Raw genomic sequence first — 13,770 nt, 5'->3', positions numbered from 1 at the left:
TTCCTACCCTTGAGTTGGCTCATTAGCTGGAATTAATTAAAGATGAGACTATGACTATAAGAATGAAAAATCTAATGGAACTAGAAAAGAAAATAAGTCAAGCAATATAGGCCTTAGAAATACATTAGAAAAAAATGAAGAGGATTTTTTATATGAAAGCTAAGGCCAAAAGTTTTAAGGAAGGTGATCTTGTGTTGAAATGGGATGTAGATAGAGTGAAGGCAGGGAGCCACTCAAAGTTTGATGCCTTATGGAGTGGCCCCTATGTAATGTTGAGCAGGACTAACGGCAAAGTATTTCCTATTCTAGTCAATGGGATATATATTAAGCCCAATTTTTGATGAAAATCAATTTTCATATACATAGTCAAGGTAGTTTTGCTTTCCTATTCTTTCTGGTTTTCAAAGAAGTACACGGGCACATGTTTTGTTTTGTAGGAAAGGGATCTGATTCTAAGTATTTTACAAGTTATAGTGGAAAAAGGCATATTATGGTTGAGAATGTAGTGGGGATGATAATTTTGATGAGTTTTATGGTTTTAAAGACTCCATAGGCCAATAGATCTTTTGATGGTCACTGATTATGTGCTAAGCAAGCTTGCATTCCCCCTATGTCACCAAAAATGTTAACATGTATACCCTCTTGCCAGAAAATCAAATTTAAATGATAATTCACCCAATGGTCACCTAAGGTTTCTTATGAAATGATTTTGTACTGGCCATATTCTTATTTCATATTACACCTTCAGATATCTTAAGTCACGATCATGTGATTCACATGGTTACAATTGATTAAGTGTTGACTAAGATCAAGATGGAAAAGGTGCACTTTGTTTTGATTTTGCTTGATCACATGGTTATATGGACATGACTATGGTTTAAGTTACAACAATGCAAAAAAGGGAAATCTTTAGTGTTTCAAGACATATCCTACACTATTAGATCATCTAGATCTATGGTTAGTGCATAATCTTCACAAGTCAAGAAATGGTTAAGGTTTGAGTTGAGAAGTAGTCATTTCCTTTATTTCACTTGATCACAAGGGTCAGATAGTAACATCAATCTAAGAAGGTGATGGTGCAGATATGGTCTAACTTCAACTTTTTCAATATCACGATGGATTAGTAAAGAATTCCAAGTGTAGGTTGCGAGGTAGCGATGATCAGTGGATCATGGTTTTTCAAGCACTAATAGTTATTAAGGGAAGGTGATGGTGAGGTTGCGATCGTGGGTGATTGAATGCAAGGCATAAGGATTGGCCCATTGACAAGGTGACATAATAGTAAGAAATTTTTGGTCCATGTAGCAGGACTTAATGGTTAAACCTTAGTTGGCCAAGGGTCATGATCGAGTTGGAAGTTAATGGCAACAAAAGTAGTTCCTTAAATGATGAATCTGATCTTTCTGATCCTCTACAACCACTTTCATTGATACCTAGGTTTGATAAATACAAAGAATACTCCCCCACCATTTGTTGAACCATTCATTTAGTTAGAGATTAAATGACCATCACTCTTGACCTCTCAAAGATTTGTTTGGTGAGGAAGTGATCCTTTCATGCATGGATTTACACAATAGTTAGATCTTTCCAGTTTTTGTAGTGATTAGTCTTTGGAGATTTGATTGTAGTGGTTGATTTTTGTCTTATGAGAGAAGTCATTCAAGTTATTTTTGCAGTATAAAGGCAAACATTGTACTCTTTCTTAGGGTTAAATCTTCTTTGTTTTCTCTAATACTACCTTGGCATGCTACTATAAAATTCCATTTTTCCTTTGAGCTATAAGACTTTCTACCTTATCTCTTTCAACCATCATCATACTTTGTAACCTTGTTTGCCTCTCTTTGATGTACTATGAATATCTGTAATCTACATTTTATGTATCTCTTTGGACTATGAATGATAAAAAGTGAAGCATTTTCTTGTGTCACTCATATGGTTGTCTAATCTTTGTGTAGTTTATAGATTAAAGAAAAGTTTGAATTTGTATATCTTTGGACTTCTATAATAATAGCAGTGTGCATGTATGGGTAGAGACTGGTCTAGACACCTTATTTTGGTGCATCACCTCTTTAGAATAGATTAGGTAGTTGCTTTCATGTATTCCTTCTCCCTTTTCTCTTCAAGAATAGTTTAAGGGCATCCTAATAGTAGAGGAAGCTGACCTTCTCCTAAGACTCAACCTCATCATTCAAGTCCCACAACTTCGAGGTTGTTTCCATGTTTCACAAGGTTTTCCTTAGGTAATACTTTGGACAAGGGTGCAATTTTTTGTGACAACAAAAACTAATAGTGGAACTATGAGAGTTGGAATCTCTATTTGGCCCAAATTGGTATCCACAAATATAAACACATTAAATAGAAACTAATACTAAGCATATTTTTGGGTGATGCAAGATTTCCCTTACACCATTGGATGCTCCTGCACCATATTCTAGTAGTCCAATACCCATATGATATTATATAATGGAAGCCTTTTGATCAAATATTTCCTTGGTGTGATTTTCTAATATTATCAATGGTGTAATATGTATAATATGTTTATCCTTCCTAGATAAGAGGGACTGTTAATTTTTTATAGCTTTAGTTGGATAAACCTGTGATTAATTATATATCAGATATAACTTTTTATTATATATAAGGTTATATATAGGTTATTATATTAATTATATAATTAATGAATAGACATGTCCCTTGAAAGGACGTGTCTCTTCTTAGGCTTATTCTCAATATAAATGGAGAAATATTGTATTGGAAATATTCAAGACTAATCTAAGTTATTGAGAGGGGAGGGGTGAATTAGTAACTTCTAAAACTTCAACAATTTCAACACTTAATCCAACAATCCAATTAGCATATAATCCATCACATATAGTCTAATCTAATTGCATGCATAAGAAATTGAAAATATGAAAGCATTCATAACACTGTGAATCAAAGATTTGGTGACCTAGAAAACTTCCAAATAGAAAGTAAAACTAGAGTAGGGATGATACCCAAAACTTTAGTACTACAATATAAAGTTATCCTATTAAAACTTACATTGATCACTTATGATGATCTACCCTATTAAGAGCAATAAGGACTTCTAGGTTCACCTTGTGAAAGGATTTATAAACATACAATTAATTAAGCACTCGATAAAGATATTTACAAAAGACTGTTAAGTCTATCTCATGAAATAGTTTGACTGATCCACCTATTATGATGAAATAGTAGATGATCTCTGATCTACAACTTGGTTTGTTGAATGAGATTCCTTTAAGTACTGATCACCTTGTTGTGATAGATATGACTTTTCTACTCCTTATACTATTGTAGCCTTTGTAATTTGCTCCTTCCTACTTTTCTCTAAATTTACTCAAATTCACATCTCCATCATACTTACACACTTGGATATGAAATAATGAATTACATATATATCAATCCAATTATATAAATTACAAAGTTGGCCACAATAAAAGTTAACACAAATATTACAAAATCAGCCCAAATGAAGACATTTGAGTTCTAAAGACTGACTCAATGAGGTTTTGTTACTTGGTATCCACTATCAATGTTCAACATCATCATGCATTTGGTATACGTAGAAGCTTGGTCCATACTGATCACTGAAACTTCCAAGTAGTCTTGAACTCAATCTACACTAGTGACTCAGTAATATTGTGAAACTCATCATATAAATTAAATTACTTTTTTTCCATGGCAAGACTTCATAAACACTACCACCTTGAGCTTAGTATAAATGGAGTCACTTGGTTTACACTGAGAATCTTGGTTAACACTAGACTCGCATCACATACACTGTGAACTTAGTGAACACTGCTAAGCTCAACTTGCACTGTTAAACTTGGCATACACTGAGATGCACAATTTACACTATTGATCTTCACTATACCTATGACTGCTTGATAACCAATGAGATTTTTCCAAAGGACTCAGTAGCAACTGTAGAACTCGATGACAACTAAAATACTTGGAAAACATTGTGAACTATATAGTGAGCTTGGTAGCTATATACAATTTGAATAAGTGTGTGTCACTAAGAACAAACTTGACTGATATGTCAATAGATTGTTTTATTTGTAAAGATATAGAATTAATAAACAATGTTATTTCATATGCAACAATAATTTGCATTTTAATAATGGGGATGGATTGATTAGTTATAGGGGATCATGGATACTTAGATATAGTGGTGATGTTGATTTCTCTTGTGATTAGGGATGTATTTGTTGGGACAAATGATAGTTTCAGCAGGAATTTTTAGGGGCATTCACTTGATATGGACTTGAGAGGATATGTTTCTTAGATTAGTTTTAGTTGGAGATTTTTATATCTTTTGAGCATTTTGATTCCCCACTCTTGATTTACTAGACAGTTTACTACTTAAGAGGTACAACATATTGTTTTTCTTAGGTACATTATGTTTATGATTATCTTTCATTGATATGGATCTTGATTTATGGTACATGAGCTAGTTGTAGAGGGTTCATTTGAGATATCATTTAGTATTGGTTATCTCCTTGTGCATACATTGTACTCTCGTTATGGTTGAGTTTAGGAGATGGTTTATATTGAGCATATTCCTTGGATTAGGAATGGTTATTACTTAGGTTAGGAATAGTTATTAGTTTTATCTTCTTGTGAGAGGCCTAAAACCATGATTTTTTAAGTGGTATGGTGTGGGTATTGTTGTTGCTTCTTGTTTGGGGTTTTATGGAGGAGAATTTATGTGGCACAATTTACATCTAGAGGTGTGTGTAGAAGGACATGATACATTTTATGATTTGCATAGCTTCTCTTTAGTCTTGGTTATCCTCTTGAATGTTTAGCTTCACTTACATTGGATTTGGGATTGGTTGGATGATGGAGGAGCATCCTAGGTGTAAGGACAATCTTGCATCACTCAAAAAATATTTCCATTTCTATTTTTGTCTTTTCAAAAAGGGCTATTTCAGTACAAAGTTGCTATTTTTCATAAGTAAGTTGGTGATGTGAGCTCAAAATATTATAATTTCATAACTGGAGGTTCATCTTTAGATATATCATCCTTCTAGATGAGTTTCATTTCCATATCATATTTATTAGTGAAGTTATTGTAGATTATTTTGTATGAGGTTTTGGTATAAAAACTTTAGGCTTGGTGATGAAGGCCTAATTGGCTCCAAAACAAGGTCAAATCTCAGATGATGGATGATTACACAATCAATAGTTATATAGGATTTGTCATTTTTGAAAAGGGGTTATAATAGACAATCAGGTCAATGATTTTTAAGTTATGGTTTGCAATATTGTGCCATTCAAAAATCTAATTTGTAAATTCCCTTGAGCCAATTCTATGTAATAAAATAATATAATTTGAGGTTGGTCAGCTTCAAGAGTTAGGGATAAGTATTTATAACCTTCTAGGGTGGTGAAAAATGCCTATATAAGGATAAACTTTAGGTTGTCTAGGGAAGTTCAAGTGGTGGTCCATAGCATTGTCTTACATAATAGTGTAAGGAAGATGCCCATGTAGCTTTGGATTTATATTTCTAAATTCTTTAATTCCACTCTTGAGGAGATAGTAAGAAGCCCATATTTTGTTCCTATAATTTTTTGTAGTATATCTATTTATGCTATGAATTTTTGGTATTAAGATGAACACCCTTCATCAAGAAGTATTAGAGCTAAAGTTCTTAAGTGTGTAGACAAAATCTTGACTATGAGGTTGTTTGCACTAGGACTGTGGTTTGAGCTCAACATGTAGACAGGTTGCCTGAGGTAGTTTGCACTAGGGATTTAATAATAAGTGTCAAAATTCCTCCACAAAAGGAACATAGTGGAAGAGTTGGAGGTGTGATACATGAGGGTTTTAGTGTCCTCTAAAGACAAATGCAATAATGGTAAGAACATATGCATAGAGAGATGATTGTTTCTATAAGAGATGAAAGTTAGGATGAAAGAGAAGGAGAAGTTGATCGAGAAGAAGAAGAGGAAGTTCTAAACCCAGAAGAAGAAAGAATATTTAGGGCCTTTTCCAACATTGTAAAAAGACCTAACTTTGAAGTTCCACATTTTTGAGAAATTTTAACCCAAAGAAATTGATCGATTGGATCAATGAATTAGAAGAATATTTTAAGTATGAAGATATTGAGGATCCTGATAGGGCATGTATGCCAAAAATGTGACACACTTCTATAAACTTGTCTATCTAAGATATCCAATGAAAATGGATTCTTGATTGGTAGCTTATAACTATCTATCCATCATATGCAGGCTCTCAAATGAACCTAAGGTAGAAGACCCTTAAAAGGTGCACCATAAAATGAGAAATTTAAAAAAAGATGCAATGCAAAGTAAATTAGGATGAAGATGAAAGAGATGAAATATGAAGAAAGAAAAACTAAATGATAATGCAAGATCTAAACTAGTGCTAAAATTATAAAATGATAAAGTAATAATATCACCTTAGGACAAATCAAGATGATCTACCATGGATGAAAGATGCAAGATGAGAGATCCTAATATGCCAAAAAAACCAAGATGCTAGAAGACTCTAAGAAGAAAAGTGACAACACAATAATAGCATGAAGACCCAAGATTATTCAAGATAAAAGAATAAGGAGAGAGCCTCCTTTTAAAGAGAAATCAATGGTTAGATATTAAAAGGAAAAATTTATGGTGGAAAAATATCCTCATGATGAATTTGCTAAACAAAATTCTCAAGAGGAAAAATCAATGGATATGTTTAATGTTGGAAATGATTGAAATGATCATGAGAAAAGTTGTTAGCATAATATATGGAACTGGTAAAGAATGTCCTCAATCATTGTTTTGTCATTGATGTCAAACTTGCTACTTGCAGGAATGACAATTTCTTTAGTGATCCAAATAATATCAATTAGTTGATTGTCAAGGTGGAGGAAATCAATAAGATGTAACTAGAACACCTAGAGAAAGGTTGAAGTTATGATGTTGTAATGAAGTACAAGGATCAGCTAAGCCATTGATGAAAAAGTGTATTTGACGACATACTATAATATACAAAGAATGAGCACACTGGAACATATCAAATATTTAAGGTTTTAGCTAAGTCTTTTGTAAAGCTCAAACTAAGTTCATTAGAAAGAAGGAGCCGAGCAAGCTAGTAAGAGCCGAGAAAATTCCTTGTTGATGCCGAGTAAACTTCAGATGCCGAGTAAACTCTAGATGTCAAGTAAACTTAGATGCCGAGTAAACTTTAGATGTCGAGTAAACTTCAGATGCCGAGTAAACTAAAGATGCCGAGTAAACTTCAAATACTGAGTGACACAGAGCAGAACCAAGTGCCGAGCAGGTATAGGTGCCAAGTAACATAGAGGTGTCGAGCACCAGTAACTCAATAATGCCAAGCTACTGCATTATTTTGGAAATCAAAGATTTTCCAGATCTAAGCTGACAAGGTTGTTATCTATAAATTTGTGAATTAAAAGGAAGATAAGAATGATGAGCTAGTGGCATAGAACACCATGTAGAACATTTTTCTTTTAAGGATACAACTAGCAAAGTTTCTAGAAGAAAATAAGATATGGGGTAGATACATTGTATCCTACCTAATCCATCTTGAAACCCTAAAATTGGAGAGGGAGAATTGAGCGACAAAGGCAAATTAGACTTCTATTTAAGAAGACATAAGTTAATGAAAAGAGAGACAGAGAGAGGTGGTCGAGCATAAAAGCATGAAGTACTAAAGAAGGTGCTAAGGAGAAGAAAGCACAGAAACTCTATTTGGATAGACGACCACAAGGATGATTGCATTGGCAGAATGAGTAAGAAGACTCAAGGAGACGAAGCTTGAGAGGAAGACAAGCAGTCAGAGCTGAAGTGATTAAAGCCAAGCATAGGGATTGAACTAAAAAGTGTGATCTAAAATATGCAAAGTATGTTGTAAGTTATATCAGATCAAAAGACCATTATCATTACTTTCTAGCAATTGTAACAGTAAGTCTAATTCCTATGGACTTAGGTTGGTTTAATAGCCATTAGATAAATCCTTTAACAGGGTGACATTCCAAGAGAATGTTCTAAAGACCTTTAACCAGGCCCATTCCTAACAGTTTGGTGAAATCCTTTAACAGGGTCACATTTAACAGTGTGTTATAAGCCTTTAACAAGGCGAGCTTTTAATAGGGCAGGTTTTTAACAGGGCATCACTTCAGAAGAGTGAGAATCAAGTAGCATGTTATTGGTGGTTTTTCCCAAATTGGGTTTCCACGTAAATCATTGTGTCATGTGTTGATCTTGAATGTTTTATCTTTGCATGTTGATTTATAGTAACTTGCTTATATGATTGATTTAATTATTGGATGGATGAAAGGTGTATGGATTCATTAAAAGTAGTAAAAAGGCATTAAAAGGGAATTTTGGACCTTGAATAACTGATTCACCCCCCCTCTCAGTTATTCTAAAGAATTCTAACATTTAAAAGTAGAATGATGTGTGGAGAGTAATAAGAGGCAAAAAACACTCACCTTGGAAAGTGTGCATTCAAAGTGTAGATAAAAATTCCTTCTCTTTCCTTTTTCATGTGCACATATAGGATAAAGGGGATTTATTTAATGATGAGGGAACATTTTATTCTAATTAAATAAAGGCTTAGGACAAGGTGATTAAACCATCAGTTATAATCAAATAATTAATTTGTTAGTATTCAATATGGTCACATTTTTAAAGCTTTTAGTTTTAGATGTTGAACCTCTTTGAACCACTTCGAATTTCAGTTCGAAGTAGTTCAAAATGCTTTGGTGGTTTAGATAACCCATCCCGCAGGTTTAATACAAGCGAAGTTCAGACTCTGGGTTTCAAAATGTAGATTCATTAATTCAAAAAAAGTTCAAAGCTCGGCCCTAGTCCATGATTCAAGATGCAGGGACAAAATATTTAGAGGTCATGGTTTGGAGATGCCCCTCAGCCCAAAAGTGAAATACCATCATAGAAAACCTTTAAGGTTCTTTTCAGTGGTTCAAGGTATCTCAAAATGCATATTGGTTCATTTACAAAGGTTCATAATTCTGTCTCAATTCATATTTCAGGCTCAGGCTTTGTCAGCTCAAATGATTCTACAAACTCATTATTTCAAGGCAGCATAAGAGAATAGCTATCAGAGTAGTTCAATCTTCTCATGCAGGTTCAAAATTTAGTTCGAGTGTTTGGTGTTGCTATTGTCAGATTATAAATGTGGTGGTATTTAATTAAAGAAGAAACATCCATCAAAAAGAAGAAGATTCAAAGGCAATCGGGTTTTATTTTGGGATTCAATTTAAATCATGAAGGACCGATGAATTTCGAGCACCTAATAATAAAATATAGAGCTCAGGTTAAATTCTTGCAAGATCACTCACCTGTGGAAGAACATGTTCAATGCGGCACTATGATTATATCCAAAGCAATTTGGATCGCTTCATGAAGAAGTTCATTGAAAGCAATGGTTTAACATGAAACAAATCAACATTCATTCCTCCCAGCTCGCAGGTATATGGACTCATAATTCAACATTTGCAATTCAGAGGTATGGAAAGTGCTAATATAAAATCAGAAGACAGTCATAGTGACTTGAATTGATAAGAAGAGTCAATTACCCATAATGTATTAGGAAAGATAATGAGTTAGCTATTAATTATTTAATGATTCAAGGTGATATTTATTATAAAGATTGTTCTTTATATATGAATCATGTGTCTCAACACTGAATGTAAAGGTTTTAGATTGGAGAAATTGATCTAAACAACTTTTCAATGGTAAATGCAATGGAAAAGTCGGCATCCACCCGATAAGAGATTGATAAATTGAATTAATTTCTGGGGAAGATTGTGTGAGAGTTTTTTCATCAACGTTTCGGATCATACTGTATGATCCAAAACGTTGATGAAAAAACTCTCACACAATCTTCCCCAGAAATTAATTCAATATTCATGGATTGTGGAAATCTGTTTGCTTTGATTGATAAATTCCTATATGGTTAAAATGTGTGATAGTTTATCAACTTAATAAGGCCGAGTACATACCTTTCACTAAGAGCAGGAACTCGCGTTGGGCATAATATGGACAATAGGCTCCATGGGAGTCACACAATAAGACAAATGTTTTGATCATAAAGCCCGCGGCCCCTCTTTTGCAACGAGAATTCCTTATTAGAATATATCAGGTGAAGACATCAAGTTAAAGAAAAGTTAAAACTGCACAATCTAAGGTAATGGGGTTGGTGATGGAGAATAGTGCAATGTGTATCATTCGAAAATCCATATGGTCTCAGACTCAATATGTGTGGCAATCATTAGATATAGCGTTGGGCATGAAGATGACCTTCAAGTTGAAGATAATCAGGTATGAACTACAAAAATATAAAGGATACGTGCTCAATGTTAAGTACAGGGAAATGGTGATCAACCTATTCCTAAAGAGGATAGCCCAGAAAACAAATGTGACATTGACTCATCTGAATCATCAGATGCTGGTGGAAGGTGCAAACCCAACAATTTTGACTGGCGATCGTTTAGAGCAAGGCTTGTAGCCTCCAAATAGATTCAAAAGACTCAAAATAGTGAATCAGGAAGTGCAACAAAATTCTCAAATTTATTAGGCTCCAAATGGGCTCATCCGATTCTTGTGCCCGAACCTGGTTGTGTGCTTGTTGCGACTGAAAAGGTTGATGGTCAAAAAGATTTTGAAAGGACTGTAGTTTTGCTTCTTAATGCAAGTATTGGCGATCCCAGAGAGAGACCTTTTGGGGTTATTCTTAATCGCCCTAGGCAGATGTGTATTAAGGATATGGAGCCAACAGATCTAGATTTGGTCGAAATGTTCGCACATTGCCCACTTTATTATGGTGGGCCATTAGAAGCCAGCATTTTTCTGTTAACTACAAAAAAAATATGTTTCTACAGAATTTGAGGAAGTCATTCCTGGCTTGTGTTATGGTGCTAGGAACAGTCTGCACCATGTAGCAGAACTTGTGAGGAATAAGATACTTCAACCTCAAAATTTTAGGTTCTTTCTTGGTTTCTCGGGCTGGGAATTAGATCAATTAAAAAATGAAATTTCCTTGGATTATTGGTATGTTGCAGCATGCAGCTCTAATCTGATTACTAGTGCCTCTACCTCAACACAATTGGGCTATGTGAATAGGATGATCATTGTGAGCAAGTTAGCAGAACTATATCAAGGTATGAAGGTAGTAGTCATGTATTTATGGTTGGTTTTCAATCCAAGACACATCAAAGTCAGAGCTACAATCCTTGGCCACACGGCATCTCCAAGTATAGGGTGAATCAAAAGTACCTAGAAGCAAGGAGCCTACAGTCAATTTGGGAAGACTAAAGAAAAACAATGATTCATTTTCTAACACGTGGTTGGGCAAGATTAGATAAATTTTTCTCAAGAAAATTTGTGGTCTATCGTGATCCAATACGATACTAAAAGGGATTTGTAATAAAAAAATTTATTATAAATTAAATCTTATGCACATATGAAAGTGTAAGAGAAAGGGAAAAGAGGAAGCGAAAATATTTTCAAGAATCATTTATAGAAATTGAACAGTCGGCCACCAAATTCTATAAATGGTGAAAGCATTAAACAAAAGGGGGTTCCAGTTTTCTGAATTTTGGCTGGGAGACTTTGGGCTACAGCAGGACAAAGGTTGTGAATACAGTGTTAGGAAGATTCCACTGTTTCTTCCAGCAGCTATAGACTGTGTGCTGTCAGTAGAGGGAGATTTTTCAGTTCTGGGGGAAGGAATACAAACTTTGAAGCTGTAGCAGAACAGAGTTTTATTTGCTAGACTTTGTGTTAGTGATTAAAGAGGATTTTGATTTTGAAATGTAATGTAGGTAGATGGTTTTCATTTTCTAATGCATGTGTAATAGGATCTTTGTAGTCTTTTACATCTTAAAGAAGGGAGGTCTGAAAGATATCTGCAAATTGGAACTTTGAGTCCATGTAGCTCTCTCCACTGATGGTTATGTTGTTGTAACTTTCAGTTTTCTTTAAGTGCATCAAATTTTCTGTTTTCTATATGCATTTGATATCAGGATCTTCTGGAAGCTTTGATTCGTTTTTCCTCAGGAGAATGGAAATTGTTCTTTAAATTTTATCCTTTGAAATGCAGTATACAGCAGGTTAACTTTGTGTAATCTGTTTTATTCTATCTCCTTTCTTTTTTTTGGTTCTTAGGTTTCGCATCTACTCTGTGTTTACAGGTAGATGTTAGATATCCTTTCATGCTTTCTGGTAAAAGCACTCACATTTAATTCACTGTAAATCTTGCACGGGGAGCTGTACCCGATAAAAATTTAGAGGAAGGTTATCAATCCATGATAACCTATCCAACTGTTGGTGCTGGTTTGTCCTTTCACTTGGGCATTCAGGGTCAGATTTCCACATATTCTCTTGAAGGACAATCTGTTCACTAACATAATTAAATGATGATTTGATCAAATTTAAATGGTTGCATATTTACGCAAATTGATTCAGCATAAGATGTGATCTAGCATAGAGATTAGAAGCCTTGAAAAGATGACTTATAGTTCAGTAGACCATTTTTGGGTTATTATATTTGCCTCTCCTTTACTAATGTGTGACCAATCTAGGAACACATTAAGTCAAAGAATGATGATGTCAAGACAATTAATAGAGATCTGATTCTGAACTTGATTGAGTTAATAGTACATTTGGGCTCCATTTTTTACCTAAATTTTTTATGATAGACCAATTCTGCTTGTCAAATTCACTTTTTTTTTACATGATCCCAATAACGTCAAAGTTTCAACAATACTTAATTTTTTCATCAAAATTTTGAGGACACTTAATTTTTTATTCAAAATTTTGACAAAACTTAAGTTTGCTGTCAAAATTTCAACATTGTCAAGATATAAATAGAAAAAAGAAAAGTGAAACTTCATTTTATTTTCATGTGGAAAATTATGGGCAGGAAGATTCATCAGTTTTCCTAGGCCAAGAGAAACACTAACCATGGAAAGAGCACTTTCTTCCTTAAGTAAGGTAATTTTTTATGGTTTTTCTAAGTTGGGAGAATAATAGGCAAACTAAAAGTCATTAAATTTTGATTGATTGTGTTATAATGTATTCCCCACCTAAATTTTTCATTCATTCATTCTTCCTCTTGTTATCCATGTCTATATGGTGATCTTTTTCAATGGAAAAGGAAGAAAACAAAAAGGAAAACATAAGGTTTTGTATACACAATGTAGTACAAGTGGCTTACATACAACTACATTTAGGGCCCGTGGGGGTAGAAGGAGGATAGGTCAATTAGTATAAGTAGCTTGAGCCATTAGTATTTTTTAATTTTACTTCATAAACAAAAAAATTAAAATCTTCATAAAAGCCCAAAAAATAGGAACCACCAAAATCAATAGTTGGCCCTAAAAACCATAAATGGTAGCAAAGAACATGATTGAAAAGTCTGAGGGACCCATCAATTAAGGGGTAGTTAAATTACTAATAAAGTTCATATATAGACTACCAAAGGATTAAACCATCATTAAAAGAGCCTAGATAGGATAACTAGATGGATATGCTATGGTTTCTCATATATCATGAGATATTGTGTAATTTTCCATCTAAGAAAGTGTGTGTGGTTTGCTTGAGGAAATGCATAAGATACTGATGCCTGTTGCTTCATCAAGTAAATGGTTATTTGACATATTAATCTTCATCAAATTTGATCTAATTGTAACTATTATCATGTAGGTTGAAATGCTTGATTACATATGAAACAATGAAGATTATATA

The 13,770-nt window shown here is 33.9% G+C and overlaps 1 pseudogene; it reads left to right on the top strand.

Annotated features, from left to right (window-relative positions):
- The first annotated feature begins 10,213 nt into the window (after nt 1-10,213).
- On the top strand, nt 10,214-11,774 carry LOC149545047 (uncharacterized; annotated as a pseudogene).
- Nucleotides 11,775-13,770: the final 1,996 nt, after the last annotated feature.

This window comes from Cupressus sempervirens, chromosome 8, assembly GCF_028749045.1.
Source record: "Cupressus sempervirens isolate cs-2001-9-10 chromosome 8, ASM2874904v1, whole genome shotgun sequence".
NCBI lineage: Eukaryota > Viridiplantae > Streptophyta > Pinopsida > Cupressales > Cupressaceae > Cupressus > Cupressus sempervirens.
The sequence above is the reverse complement of the archived record's forward strand: the minus strand, read 5'-3'. Positions and strand labels throughout refer to the sequence as shown.